This window comes from Dendropsophus ebraccatus, chromosome 5 (assembly GCF_027789765.1).
Source record: "Dendropsophus ebraccatus isolate aDenEbr1 chromosome 5, aDenEbr1.pat, whole genome shotgun sequence".
Lineage (NCBI taxonomy): Eukaryota > Metazoa > Chordata > Amphibia > Anura > Hylidae > Dendropsophus > Dendropsophus ebraccatus.
The window spans coordinates 18,463,352-18,478,247 of NC_091458.1; the positions used below are offsets into that span (position 1 = coordinate 18,463,352).

At 44.4% G+C, this 14,896-nt stretch overlaps 1 protein-coding gene across 3 annotated transcripts in view; it reads right to left on the reverse strand.

Annotated features, from left to right (window-relative positions):
* CNTN5 (contactin 5) overlaps positions 1-14,896 on the reverse strand; it is a 948,473-nt gene that overhangs the window by 647,609 nt on the left and 285,968 nt on the right. The window lies entirely within an intron of this gene.

A 14,896-nucleotide genomic window follows, 5' to 3' on the forward strand; every position in this document is an offset into this window, starting at 1 on the left:
GCGATTGGCTGGCCAGATCAGAAGACCTGGGCATATAAGAATCAGGTCCCGCTGTGCTCGCGTCAGACGCAGGCTGGAAGAGATTAGGGAGAGAGATGCTATCTGTTAGGGAGAGCGTTAGGCAGGTAATTAGTGTGCGGTTAGGCAGAAATCCAACATGAAAAACCCAACAGTCCTTCTAAGGGCTTAACATTTTTAAAACATTTTTTTTTTGCTACTGTTGGCTGCTGGCTTGGACTTGTAGTGCAGCTATCAGTAGTCAATTTGTCCTGTTGCTGACATTCTCTTGGCTGGCTGGCTGGGATCTGTAGTTCAGCTATACCTATCCTCACTGTGTTGTGTCCTGTGATTAGCCAGCCCCAGAGGCATCCATGCATGCTGCCCCTGCTGTTTCCTGTCCCTTTCCGTGTTGTTTCCATCATTTTCTGAGGTTTCCAGGTTTTCACACAACTCGCAATTGAGTGACGATCAGCAAGATCATCACAGATTTATAGTGTTTTTACAAGGCATGACTAATCGCACAAATGCTCATTGTATTGTTTGTGCGGCCATAAACATTCAGGGGGAAATTTATCAAAGGGTGTAAAATTCAAAATGGTGTAAACTGCCCACAATAACCAATCACAGCTCTCTTTCCTTTCACCAGAACTGAAAGCTGAGCTGTGATTGGTTGCTGTGGGCAGTTTACACCAGTCTAAATTTTACACCCTTTGATAAATCTCCCCCTCAGTGTTTAGAGCTGCACGTCTCTGCACAGTCATGAGCAGATGGTCACTAGATGTGATCAGCCAAGGAGTGGGTGTTTTCCCGCTCCTTGGGTGATTGCTGACACTTTTACATGGGCAGATTATCAGACGAACTAGAGTTTCTGAGAACACTCATTGCCGATAATCAGGCGTTGAAAAGAGCTTTAAAACCGATTGTTGAATAAGTCATATTTAGAGATGTTTTTAAAGTTTTTAAAATTGAGTTTGGCAGGTTCACAATTTTTTTTTTCTCATAAAATTCACGAACTTGCAAACCGAACCTTAACAAACCCCACTAAAACAGCTAAACAATTGTTTGGCTGTTTTAGTGCAGTTTTGGTGCAACACTTACCAGTCTGCATTCCCCGGGGTTCTATTCCATGTCCCCATGCCTCCAGCCCGCTCAGCCAATTACTTACTGAGGCGGGACAGTGCGGCAGCCAGTGATTGGCTGAGCGGGCTGTCACTCTCTCACCCTAGCCATATTCTATTGATTGGAGTAAAAAATCTTAAAGGAGACGTCCCACCAACTGTAAAAATGCCAGGCAGGTGGGGGTGGGTGAGAAAATAACAAACAAGTGAACTCACTCATCCCAGTGCCTCTGTAGTGCCGCTTCCAGGTCCCGTTCACATCAGCCGGGGTTCTGCAGCTCTCCTAGCAGCAATGTTATTGCAATAGTGATTGCCTGCCAAACCAATCAGTGACTGGAGCAGGACACCACCTTAGTCACTGACTGGCTGAGCGGGCAATCACTCACTGAGGCCGTGACTTTGATGCTGCAGGAGCCGGGTACGTCAGTTTCCTGTAAAGGATGAAAGCCGGCGGCGATTAAATGGACCCCAAAACTGCACAGCGGAGGCACAGGGAGTTAACTTTTTTGTTTTTTTCTCACCCACTTCCGCTTACCTGCTGTTTTTTCACCATTGGTGAGTAGTGATGAGGGAACATGTTCGTAAATGTTCATACTGTATGTTCATACAAACATGATATAAATTGTTTGTGTGTGCTGATCGCAAACAATTTATGCAATAATTGGAATGGTTATTACAATCGATTTAAGGCTATGTTCACACTACGTATGAATTACGGCCGGACATGTGCGGCTGAAACTACGGCCGTGGGAAAAATGGACATGCGGCCGGATTGCGAACATACGGGCGAACCTCGAACATACGCCCATAGTACAGTTATGCTTCCCTAGCTTGTTTTGAAGCGGTCTGAAACAGGTCATTTACTTGGAAATCTTCGCCCAGCCCAATAAAACACACAGAACATTTTTAATCTAAAAATCAAGTTCAATTTGGCTGAAATAAGTACTCCGTACGGGACCGCATAGAAATCCACGGCCGTGAGTTGGAACATTTCCGTCCTCAAACAATGGTCTTGTTCATTTTTCATGGAGCCGTATACGATCCAGCCGTAGGCTCACATGTAGTGTGCATTGTGCAGCCGGATATCGTATACTTTCAAGCATACATCAACCTCAAAACTACGGGCTTATATTTACGGTTCGCACTACGGACGGAAATATACGTAGTGGGAACATAGCCTAAAACATATTCAAAATTGTGAACAAATGCAACTGCGTAATTTATGCTTTGCACCTGATAATCTGTACACATGTGCGTATCTCTAGACCAAAACATACACTTCTACTGTACTTTGTTATGTGTTCGTGAATGTTCGCCAAACACCATCTGATTCGATCACGATACTTTTTTTATGTTCGTGTTTGGGATCCGAACCGAACACCGGGATGTTCGCTCATCACTACTGGTTAGCCATATGCAATAAAGTACAAAATGTATTTACAAAATACCTGACAGACCCATAATAGTCAATGGAGTCCCACCTCTCCATTCAACGAAGGAAAATCGAGTCCCTATTTTTATCCCTGGAATATCTTTTTTCTTATTCATCTGCTTCTTTTCCGGAGTTTCTCTTGATTTATTACTTTTTTTGTTGTTTTGCTCTTTTACATCAAGAAGAATAACATTACGGAAAACAATAGAGAATAGATAAACATGCATATAACATGTCCCGATGGAGACCTCAAGATGGGAAGAAAAAAGCTGTAGGGATGTTGAACATAATGATGGTTGAGTAGGGCAACCATTATAACCTGGTTATAGCCCACAGGAGGATTTCAGCACCGGGCAGGTATGCCGTCCTCATATACCTCCTACTGTTGAGATATTGCATGGAAAATTAATGGAATCCATAGAAATATATAGCAATGGGAATGCCCCATCTTGTGATTTATTATCGTATTGTAGTCTTAGTATGAATAAAGCGAGTGTTTAATAATGGAAGAGGCAACGCTCTGCAGCTAGAAGGAATTGACTGCTGGATGGATGAAATGTGATAAGTGATGGAACGCTCCTTATTAGCCGCTCTCTTACATTTGCTCTAGCAGACAAAGGAGAATACTAATATTAGTATCTGACATCAACAAACAAGAAAGGGAAGAGGAATCCTACAGTAAACTCATGGTAATGGGTCTATATCTGGATGGGAAAACTGTGGGGGGCACATGTCATGCCTCTAGGGGGTATTCACTCATGCTTTGTTTTCCATAGGAAGCACAGTATATGATGGCAGCATTCAGGTAACATTGATAGTAGAACTTTCTACAAGGGGGTATCTGGCTTAGGAAATCTATATTGTGCATGCAAACAAGCTCTGTGTAAGAAAGAGTTCTCCACTTTGGGCAAACCCAACTTGATAGAAGGGTCTAAGCAGATCACAAAATCTCCCCATTCTGGAACACCAACAATCTGCAACCTGTGGGAAAATCTGGCAGTAGGTGTTCAGTTTTCCAACAGCGCCACCACAGGGGAAGTAAGGTATTATACCATGCTAAGGGGCCTATTTCTAGGAGCGATAATCGGCCGAATCGACCTGATTAGGCCGATTATCGCTCCGTGTAATAAATATAACGATCAGCCGATGACAACGATCATCGGCTGATCGTTGATATAGGTTTAAACCTATAGTTGACGGGCGCCGACCGCACATCACTACGTGTAATAGCAGTGCACGACCGCTGACAATTTACATTACCTTTCCAGGCTGCAGGGCTCCTCTTGTGGTCTTCTTCTCCTGGGGTCCCACGCTCCAGCTTCAAAGCGGCCTGTCTGAGCTGACAGGCCGCTCAGCCAATCACTGTCCGGGACCGCCGCAGCCAGTGATTGGCTGAGCGACCTGTCAGCTGAGACAGGCCGCTCTGAAGCTGCAGCGTGTGGGACCTGGGAGAAGTGGACCACAAGAGGAGCCCTGCAGCCTTGATAGGTAATGTATAAAGTTTAAACAAGGGCTGCAAGGACATCGGTAACTATGTCCATACAGCCCTTGTTAAACGATAATCGGGCCATGTAACAGGCCCATTAAACGAGTGCCGATCTAGCAGATCGGTGCTCGTTTAAAGTTATTATCGGACCCCCATCGGCCCGTGTAATAACACCCATTCAAATCAATGAGTTGCCTGTGTAATTCGAAGGTAGATTGGTCTTCCAGAATGAGAGATACTCTTGGTAACTATTAAATACTGTAGTCCAAGAGAAATAGGGCACTTATATTAACTCAGAACTACTTAATAGGAACCTTATCGTAAGGTGTCAGTGCCTGACCCTTTTGGAATGTTGAAGAAAACTTCCAAAAAACATGAAGAGGACATAGAAACTCCTTGCAGATGTTTTCCTTGGTGGGATGTGAACCCACTACCCCAGAAACAGTGCTAACCACTGAGCCATGATGCTGCCACAAATATGTCAGAATCTGCTCAAACCCTGGTCCTAGCACAGTTACATATTGCTACCCCTACTGCATGCAATGTTAGCAATACTGAGCCTCCACTGATGTCTATATAATACATGTTACCATTAGAATAGACATTAAACTGGGTAAGCTGTATGTGTCACTAGTGCTGCAGTCTCCCCTGATGTCTATAAAATACATGTTACCATTAGAATAGAAATAACACTGGGGGGATCTGTCTGTGTCACTAGTGCTGCAGCCTCCACTGATGTTTATATAATACATGTTACCATTAGAATAGAAATAACACTGGGGGGATCTGTCTGTGTCACTAGTGCTGCAGCCTCCACTGATGTTTATATAATACATGGTGCCATCAGAATAGACATTACACTGGGGAGAGCTGTCTGTGTCACTAGTACTGCAGTCTCCCCTGATGTCTATATAAATACATGTCACCATTAGTATAGACATTACACTGGGGGAGCTGTCTGTCTCACTCATTCTGCAGCCTCCCATGATGTCTATATAATGCATGTTACCATTACAATAGACGTTACACTGGGTGGAGCTGTCCGTGTCACTAGTGCTGCAGCCTCCCCAATGTCTATATAAAACATATTGCCATTAGAATAGACATTGCACTGAGGGAGCTGTCTGTGAAAGTAGTGCTTTAGACGAAGAACCCTGTATTAGAGCAAGGGGAGATAATTGTCAATCATTGCTTTCTCTGCTACACTCTGCCACTGCGGCAGTGCTAGTGACACAGATAGTTTCCCCAAGTGTAACATCTATTCTAATGGTAACATGTACAGTATTATAAAGATATCAGGGGAGGCTGCAACACTAGTGACACAGACAGCTCCCCCAGTGTAATGTCTATTCTAATGGTAACATGTATTATATAGACATCAGGGGAGACTGCAGCACTAATGACACAGACAGCTTCCCCCAGTGTAATGTCTATTCTAATGGTAACATGTATTATATAGACATCAGGGGAGACTGCAGCACTAATGACACAGACTGCTTCCCCCAGTGTAATGTCTATTCTAATGGTAACATGTATTATATAGACATCAGGGGAGACTGCAGCACTAATGACACAGACTGCTTCCCCCAGTGTAATGTCTATTCTAATGGTAACATGTATTATATAGACATTGGGGATGGCTTAGTATTGTTACTATTGTAACTTTAACTTTGTATGTAGCTGTGCCCTGCAGTTCCCAACGCAGTCATCGGTGGCAGCAGAGAGGCCGTGCCACTTCTTACTGCAGTCCGTGTATAAGTGTAAAAAAATAAAATAAAAAATAACATTCTCTTTAAAAATGATGCTTAAAACACTTCTTTAATAAATAGGTAATAAATGTATAAAATAAAATAGAAAGAGAATATATTGTACTTGAGGCAGAAATTGACCTTTTACGATTTTCACAAGTTTCTTTCCTTCCAGGAATTTTTTCTCACTCATAGATATTTTTTTTCCCCCTGTCATTCATGCTTGGTGTGATAAACAACCTTCTCTTTCTTGGAATCACTGAATGCTATTGGAGATGGGCAGCCCACACAATGACTGCAACTTTCAAAGTAGGTCAAAGTATACATTTCTGTTTTAGATAGTTCTTTGTTTCCATTGTCATCGGGGAAAAAAAAAAAAAAAAAAAAAAAAAAAAAATATATATATATATATATATATATATATATGAAAAAAGTCTAATACAAATGTTTGAATATATAAATTTATAAATCATACAATGTCACAGGTCAACTCCATTGGGAGTGTATTGTATCCTTTTTAACATTTTTTTTTTTATACAATAAATATATGACATATTTTTTATCACTCATGGCTTAGCTATGGTATAGAGCAGCTACAAAGCGATCTCAATCTAGAGTCCAAAAGCTGGGATATATTCATACATTACAATACAGTCCATTGCTTTTAAAGGGGTTATCTAGCGCTACAAAAACATGCCCCTCCCCCTCTCTTTTCTCCAGTCGTGGTGTGGTTTGCAGTTAAAGAGTCTGTCCAACATTTTTTTTTTATTTTATTGGAAATGTGAATAATTTGTAATCTGTCCCTTTCCCTGAGTGGTTTTCTCTAACCTTTTTTGCCTCTGTGTCCCCGGGCCTCCTCCTCTGTTGCTGCTTTTTGGATTTTTGTTTGTTTACATAAAGAACTTCCAGGTCACAGGGGTCAGCAGTGACATCACAGCTCTGCACGCCTATAGCTCCACCCCCTCTTCCCATAGGCAGGAAATATCTGTATTACTACAAGTGCCCTTTGAGCAGCATGGTGGCTCAGTGTCTGCCAATTAATTATGTTATCAAATCAACTAGTTTTTACACACTTTTATCTGTTGTAGGACTACAAACCCCAGCACACATGTACATGATAGGAGTTGTAGTCCTGGATTACATATACACTACAGTAGCCATCCTACAGGTGGGCGGGGTCTCAATGAGCCAGGATTCTGTTACAAGTTTACCTCAGCAATAGATTGATAGATGACATGGTGACTGCCATGAGGTGAAGTCTCCTCTCTCCTCTCCATATTACACACAGCAGCAGCCTCTCTCCTCTCCATATTACACACAACAGCCTCTCTTCTCTCCATATTACACACAGCAGCAGACTCTCTCCTCTCCATATTACACACAGCAGCAGATTCTCTCCTCTCTATATTACACACAGCAGCAGATTCTCTCCTCTCCATATTACACACAGCAGCAGCCTCTCTTCTCTCCATATTACACACAGCAGCAGATTCTCTCCTCTCTATATTACACACAGCAGCAGATTCTCTCCTCTCTATATTACACACAGCAGCAGCCTCTCTTCTCTCCATATTACACACAGCAGCAGACTCTCTCCTCTCCATATTACACACAGCAGCAGACTCTCTCCTCTCCATATTACACACAGCAGCAGCCTCTCTTCTCTCCATATTACACACAGCAGCAGCCTCTCTCCTCTCCATATTACACACAGCAGCAGATTCTCTCCTCTCTATATTACACACAGCAGCAGCCTCTCTTCTCTCCATATTACACACAGCAGCAGACTCTCTCCTCTCCATATTACACACAGCAGCAGACTCTCTCCTCTCCATATTACACACAGCAGCAGCCTCTCTTCTCTCCATATTACACACAGCAGCAGCCTCTCTCCTCTCCATATTACACACAGCAGCAGCCTCTCTTCTCTCCATATTACACACAGCAGCAGATTCTCTCCTCTCCATATTACACACAGCAGCAGCCTCTCTCCTCTCCATATTACACACAGCAGCAGCCTCTCTCCTCTCCATATTGCACACAGCAGCAGCCTCTCTTCTCTCCATATTACACACAGCAGCAGCCTCTCTCCTCTCCATATTACACACAGCAGCAGCCTCTCTTCTCTCCATATTACACACAGCAGCAGATTCTCTCCTCTCCATATTACACACAGCAGCAGCCTCTCTTCTCTCCATATTACACACAGCAGCAGCCTCTCTCCTCTCTATATTACACACAGCAGCAGCCTCTCTTCTCTCCATATTACACACAGCAGCAGCCTCTCTTCTCTCCATATTACACACAGCATCAGCCTCTCTTCTCTCCATATTACACACAGCAGCAGATTCTCTCCTCTCCATATTACACACAGCAGCAGCCTCTCTCCTCTCCCTATTACACACAGCAGCCTCTCTCCTCTCCATATTACACACAGCAGCAGACTCTCTCCTTTCCATATTACACACAGCAGCCTCTCTCCTCTCCATATTACACACAGCAGCAGCCTCTCTCCTCTCCATATTACACACAGCAGCCTCTCTCCTCTCCATATTACACACAGCAGCAGCCTCTCTCCTCTCCATATTACACACAGCAGCCTCTCTCCTCTCCATATTACACACAGCAGCAGCCTCTCTCCTCTCCATATTACACACAGCAGCAGCCTCTCTCCTCTCCATATTACACACAGCAGCAGCCTCTCTTCTCTCCATATTACACACAGCAGCCTCTCTTCTCTCCATATTACACACAGCAGCAGACTCTCTCCTCTCCATATTACACACAGCAGCCTCTCTCCTCTCCATATTGCACACAGCAGCAGCCTCTCTTCTCCCCATATTACACACAGCAGCCTCTCTCCTCTCCATATTACACACAGCAGCCTCTCTCCTCTCCATATTACACACAGCAGCAGCCTCTCTCTTCTCCATATTGCACACAGCAGCAGCCTCTCTTCTCTCCATATTACACACAGCAGCCTCTCTCCTCTCCATATTACACACAGCAGCCTCTCTCCTCTCCATATTACACACAGCAGCAGCCTCTCTCCTCTCCATATTACACACAGCAGCAGCCTCTCTCCTCTCCATATTACACACAGCAGCCTCTCTCCTCTCCATATTACACACAGCAGCCTCTCTCCTCTCCATATTACACACAGCAGCAGCCTCTCTCCTCTCCATATTGCACACATCAGCCTCTCTCCTCTCCATATTACACACAGCAGCCTCTCTCCTCTCCATATTACACACAGCAGCCTCTCTCCTCTTTATATTACATACAGCAGCCTCTCTCCTCTACATATTACACACAGCAGCAGACTCTCTTCTCTCCATATTACACACAGCAGCCTCTCCCCTCTCCATATTACACACAGCAGCCTCTCTCCTCTCCATATTACACACAGCAGCAGACTCTCTCCTCTCCATATTACACACAGCAGCAGCCTCTCTTCTCTCCATATTACACACAGCAGTAGCCTCTCTCTTCTCCATATTACACACAGCAGCCTCTCTCCTCTCCATATTACACACAGCAGCAGACTCTCTCCTCTCCATATTACACAGCAGCCTCTCTCCTCTCCATATTACATACAGCAGCCTCTCTCCTCTCCATATTACACACAGCAGCAGCCTCTCTCCTCTCCATATTACACACAGCAGCAGCCTCTCTCCTCTCCATATTACACACAGCAGCCTCTCTCCTCTCCATATTACATACAGCAGCCTCTCTCCTCTCCATATTACATACAGCAGCCTCTCTCTCTCCATATTACACACAGCAGCCTCTCTCCTCTCCATATTACACACAGCAGCCTCTCTCCTCTCCATATTACACACAGCAGCAGACTCTCTCCTCTCCATATTACACACAGCAGACTCTCTCCTCTCCATATTACACACAGCAGCAGACTCTCTCCTCTCCATATTACACACAGCAGCCTCTCTCCTCTCCATATTACATACAGCAGCCTCTCTCCTCTCTATATTACACACAGCAGCAGCCTCTCTCCTCTCCATATTACATACAGCAGCCTCTCTCCTCTCCATATTACACACAGCAGCCTCTCTCCTCTCCATATTACACACAGCAGCAGCCTCTCTCCTCTCCATATTACACACAGCAGCCTCTCTCCTCTCCATATTACACACAGCAGCAGACTCTCTTCTCTCCATATTGCACACAGCAGCAGCCTCTCTCCTCTCCATATTACACACAGCAGCCTCTCTCCTCTCCATATTGCACACAGCAGCAGCCTCTCTTCTCTCCATATTACACACAGCAGCAGACTCTCTCCTCTCCATATTACACACAGCAGCCTCTCTCCTCTCCATATTACACACAGCAGCAGCCTCTCTCTTCTCCATATTGCACACAGCAGCAGACTCTCTTCTCTCCATATTACATACAGCAGCCTCTCTCTCCATATTACACACAGCAGCCTCTCTCCTCTCCATATTACACACAGCAGCCTCTCTCCTCTCCATATTACACACAGCAGCAGCCTCTCTCTTCTCCATATTGCACACAGCAGCAGCTTCTCTTCTCTCCATATTGCACACAGCAGCAGCCTCTCTTCTCTCCATATTACACACAGCAGCAGCCTCTCTCCTCTCCATATTACACACAGCAGCAGCCTCTCTCCTCTTCATATTACACACAGCAGCAGACTCTCTCCTCTCCATATTACACACAGCAGCAGCTCTGCCCTAACTCTGTACATCCTTACACTACAATAGTAACAATATAGGGGAAGATTTAGCAAAGTCTGTGCAGGGGAGCAGTTATCCATAGCGACCAATCAGATTGCTTCTTTCATTTTTAAAAGAGGCCTTGGAAAATGAAACCTAGAATCTAACTGGTTGCTATGGGCAACTGCTTCCCTGTTCCTCTGCACAGGTTTTGATAAATCACCCCCTCATAGTTCCTTTATTTACTGTTTATAGCTCCAACCTATGCTGCAGTGCTGTACAGAGATTGTAGTCTATCATGCTGTGACACAGCGCTTGACACGCCACGGACCAGCGCCAGGAGCGCATCGCCCTTCTACACACCTAGTGACGTTGAGAAAGACCCTGGTTAGGGTTGAAACGTCCACTGTCGCCATAACCCAAAGTATTTTGCAATGATTGTATATTTCCTGGCCTTGCCGCTTTTCACGCTGTAAATAAACGTTTGAACACTTTGCATATGAAAACGAGTGCTACGGAGTCTTCCTATTGCAGAGGAGACACCAAGGAGGAAAGTATGTCTCTTACCATCATCTTTGGGCCATTTTGGTGCACTTAGTCCTGTGCTTCACAGTCTGGTAAAACCCTGCCCATCCCCTTAGTGCCGATCTGCCCCCGGCTGGCCCTTTCCTCTCTAATTAAAATCAATGGAACGGACCGGCCAGAGGTGGGCCGGATCAGCGCTATGGGGGCGGGCAGTGCCCCTAACGGTTGTCCCAGTGCTCCTCGTGGTCTTACCGGACCGTGGAGCAAACTACTAACTGCACCGAAACGGCTCCAAGGTGGAAGGTAAGAGACATACCCTCCTCCTTGGTCTCTCCTGTGCAGTAGGGACATATCAGCAGGTTAGATTCCCCTTTAAGTGAAGAGATTTGTAGCTGCAGTATTCTCAGCAAAAGTGTTGATTTTAGCCACTGCCGCTATATGTCTGCCTAACACCATTTCAATGCCCTGGGTATTTTCATTGATGCTAAATACAGCTTGCAATATCTTGGTCCAGCCAGCACATGAAACTCATTTTCAGTGGTTACAGACTGTGCTTTTCCCATAAGATCAATTATCTCCAGGATCGGCTGAATGGTGCTGTGGCCACTAGGCAGTCACAGGGGCTGAACGCAGTCATATTCTGGAAGACAGGAGCTGAAGAACTGTGTGTCTACCCTCATAGGGCTGAATAAAGTGCAGGCCGAGAAGAGACTGTGGGACCTAAATAACTTTAAAAAGTTATGTATTAGGAATCTGGTGTATCCAGAAGACTAAAGGGACCATCTATAGGGCATTGATGCCTGCATAGAACCTGTATGTTACTTAGGGATCAGCATTAGGCCATGTGCCGCCATATGGAGCCTCTATAAGGAGCTGAGAGAATAGCGATGTATGACTGTAGATAAGAGTGTGGACGCATTGCAGGGTAAGGGCACCGTATTTCAGATCAATGTAATGCAGATAGTATAAATGTGTCCCTTCCCTATAAAGTGCATATAAATCTAGGTAAATATATAGATTTGTACTGTAAGGGAGAGATTTATCAAAGGGTGTAAATTTTAGACTGGTGCAAACTACCCACAGCAACCAATCACAGCTCAGCTTTAGGCAGTGCTGAAAGGAAAGAGGAACTGTGATTGGTTGGTGTGGGCAGTTTGCACCAGTCTAAATTTTACACCCTTTGATAAATCTCCCCCTAAATCTTCAGCCGAATAAATATCTCAGCACTGCTACTGATGGCCCCAACAAAATAAATACTTGCACCAACAGATTCACCTAGCTATAAAGTGTGAACACAGTCTACAGTATATTTACTGTTTCAGGATGACACAGTGAGGATGGAGAAGAGATATAGTTGTAGCTTAGGGGCCACCTTAGTCATGGTCTAGTTCAAGGTCTCCTAAAGGAAAAAAGTTAGAGGCCCTCAGGATTTTTCTCTTCTCCATCTAGTAAGCCGTGATGGTGGGCAAATAGGGGCAGTGTCGGACTTGTCCACCAGAAGACTGGAGAATCCTCCGGTGGGCCCCCAGCTTTAGAACCTGTGCAAACACTGACTGACATGTGGTTTCTTTCTGGTTCCTCATTGGTGGGCCCCCAGAATTATTTCCTCTGGTGGGCCCCAGATACCCCTGTCCGACACTGAATAGGGGAGGATGTTTTGGCAAGGGGGAGCATTTCTCCAAACCCAAATGCTTTTGACTCCTGGTAGATGTAGAAGTTGGATGCCATTGACTGTATCAATGTTTTCCTGGCTGCCCTAGGGTGACAGCTAACTTCTTCAGCCGTCAGGGCTAAAATGCAGAATGTGTGGGTTCAGAGTACGTTACCGAAGCCAAACAGTCAGCTCAACACTAGTGGACAGTGGTCAACATGGGTGCTCGTGGGTGATGCAACCTCATAAACATAATGTTTCAAAGTTCCAATGTCTTTCTATAGAAACATAGAAGATGGTAGGCAGAAAAAGACCACTGGGTCCATCTAGTCCGCCCTTTTCTATCCTAGTCAGCAGAAACTTTTTCAGCAATTTTCTCTACAGCAGCTCTTTTGTGGGACCAGACAGGCTAGCCTTTATCTCCCTCACTTATACCAATAAGCCTTGATCCTATTCCTAGAATCCTTTCCTTGAATCACTTTTTATAGATACTAACCACTGAATACTGGGGGCACCGCACAAGACCAGTCGCTCTAGAAATGCTCTGACCCAGTTCTATAGACATCACAATTCTAATAAAGCCAGATCCTCACATTTGCCATGTTTCCTGCTTCTAGTACACCAACTCAAAAACTTGACCTTATATAATATACTATATCCCAAATCATGCCAGACGCCATAGTCACAAGATAACCAAAGTTATTCCCTTCATCTGTCAGTGGTTTCGATGTTCTGACTGATCAGTGTATATCTGTATTCTAGATAGAGACACTCTGTTATATTATTCTCTCCGCATCATGATACTTTGTTAAGCTTTAGTGTTTGTAGACGAGTCAGTGAGTTTGCCGGGTTTCGCTGGTACATTTACTGGTGCAGATGTGACATTGTTCTAAATCTGCTGATTTTTCTTCTTTTCAGATATCTCCCTTTCTTGTTTAATGAATAGCTGGAGGGCGAACGTACAGGCTTTTTGTAATTAGACAACTTCAGACGTGTCAAAGAAAATGTGGCGTTTCGTAATTGTAACACATACACTAGGTTCTGCCTAAACGGCCTGGACCTCTTAATGCATAGCACGGTAATAGTATGATGACAATCAGAGAGAGTTCCAGAACACTTCTTCCATGAATCATTGCTGCATTATTATCACTATAATGGCAAAAATCAGAGATACCTCTGTTCTCTTCCATTAGCCCACTACACACAACAATTAGGTCGATAGGGGCATATATAAGCTACAAATAGAAGTTTTCCTTTTATTCCTATAATAGTAATGCCATGTGAGCTAACCGTTCCATTCCTTACATGAACTTCAGTCCACAGTCATTGGCTTTATCCATAAAAATATACACTTGTCATTGGATGAATACATTAAAGAACCCCAGCGTCTTTGGCTCAATAAATTGCAGGATTCCAGGGTCATTTGCGGGATCAATTGAAGGACCCCAGAGTCATTGACTAGGTCCATTAAGGAACGCCAGGGTCATTAGTCCAATCCACTGCAGGATCCCAGGGTCATTGACTGGGTCCATTAAAGAATGTCAAGGTCATTGGTCCAATCTATTGCAGGATCCCAGAGTCATTGCTTGGATCAACCAAAGAACCTCAGAGCAAAGCTCAAAAACCCACACCCAAATCTAATTCAAGTCTGAGGCTATTTCAGGAGAAGAGCAGCCATGTTTGTCTAAATCCTTTATTAAAGACTAGACTAGTTGGCTGAAGCCATTTAAATATCCAATGATACTTATTGGCTGGATCAATTGAAGGACTCAAGGCTTGCTAACTGGATATATTGAGATACCCCAGCGTCCCAGGCTGGATCCATTGGAAGCGCCCAGTTTCATAGGATGAAACAATTGAAGGACCTTAGAGTGGTTGACTGGGTCCATTGAAGGACTCCAGGGTTGCTGACCATGTTGATTGACAGACCCTGGGTTATTGACTGGATACATTGATGGACTCCCGGGCTCCTGACTGAGCTCACTGAAAAACCTCAGGGTTGTTGGCTGGATCCATTAAAAACCCTGAATCATTGACTGGAGCATTTGAAGAAAACTAGGATCTCATTGGCTCATACAGCTTGTTGTTACAACATACACTCAACTGAGCAATAAGCAAAAACTGTACAAACCTGTTCTATAACATGTATCTGCATGCACATGTTCTAGCTTACCTGGATTGAAATAGAACATTAATTCCCCTTATATCTGGAAACACACTTTAGCAGTGCTTGGCCGATGGG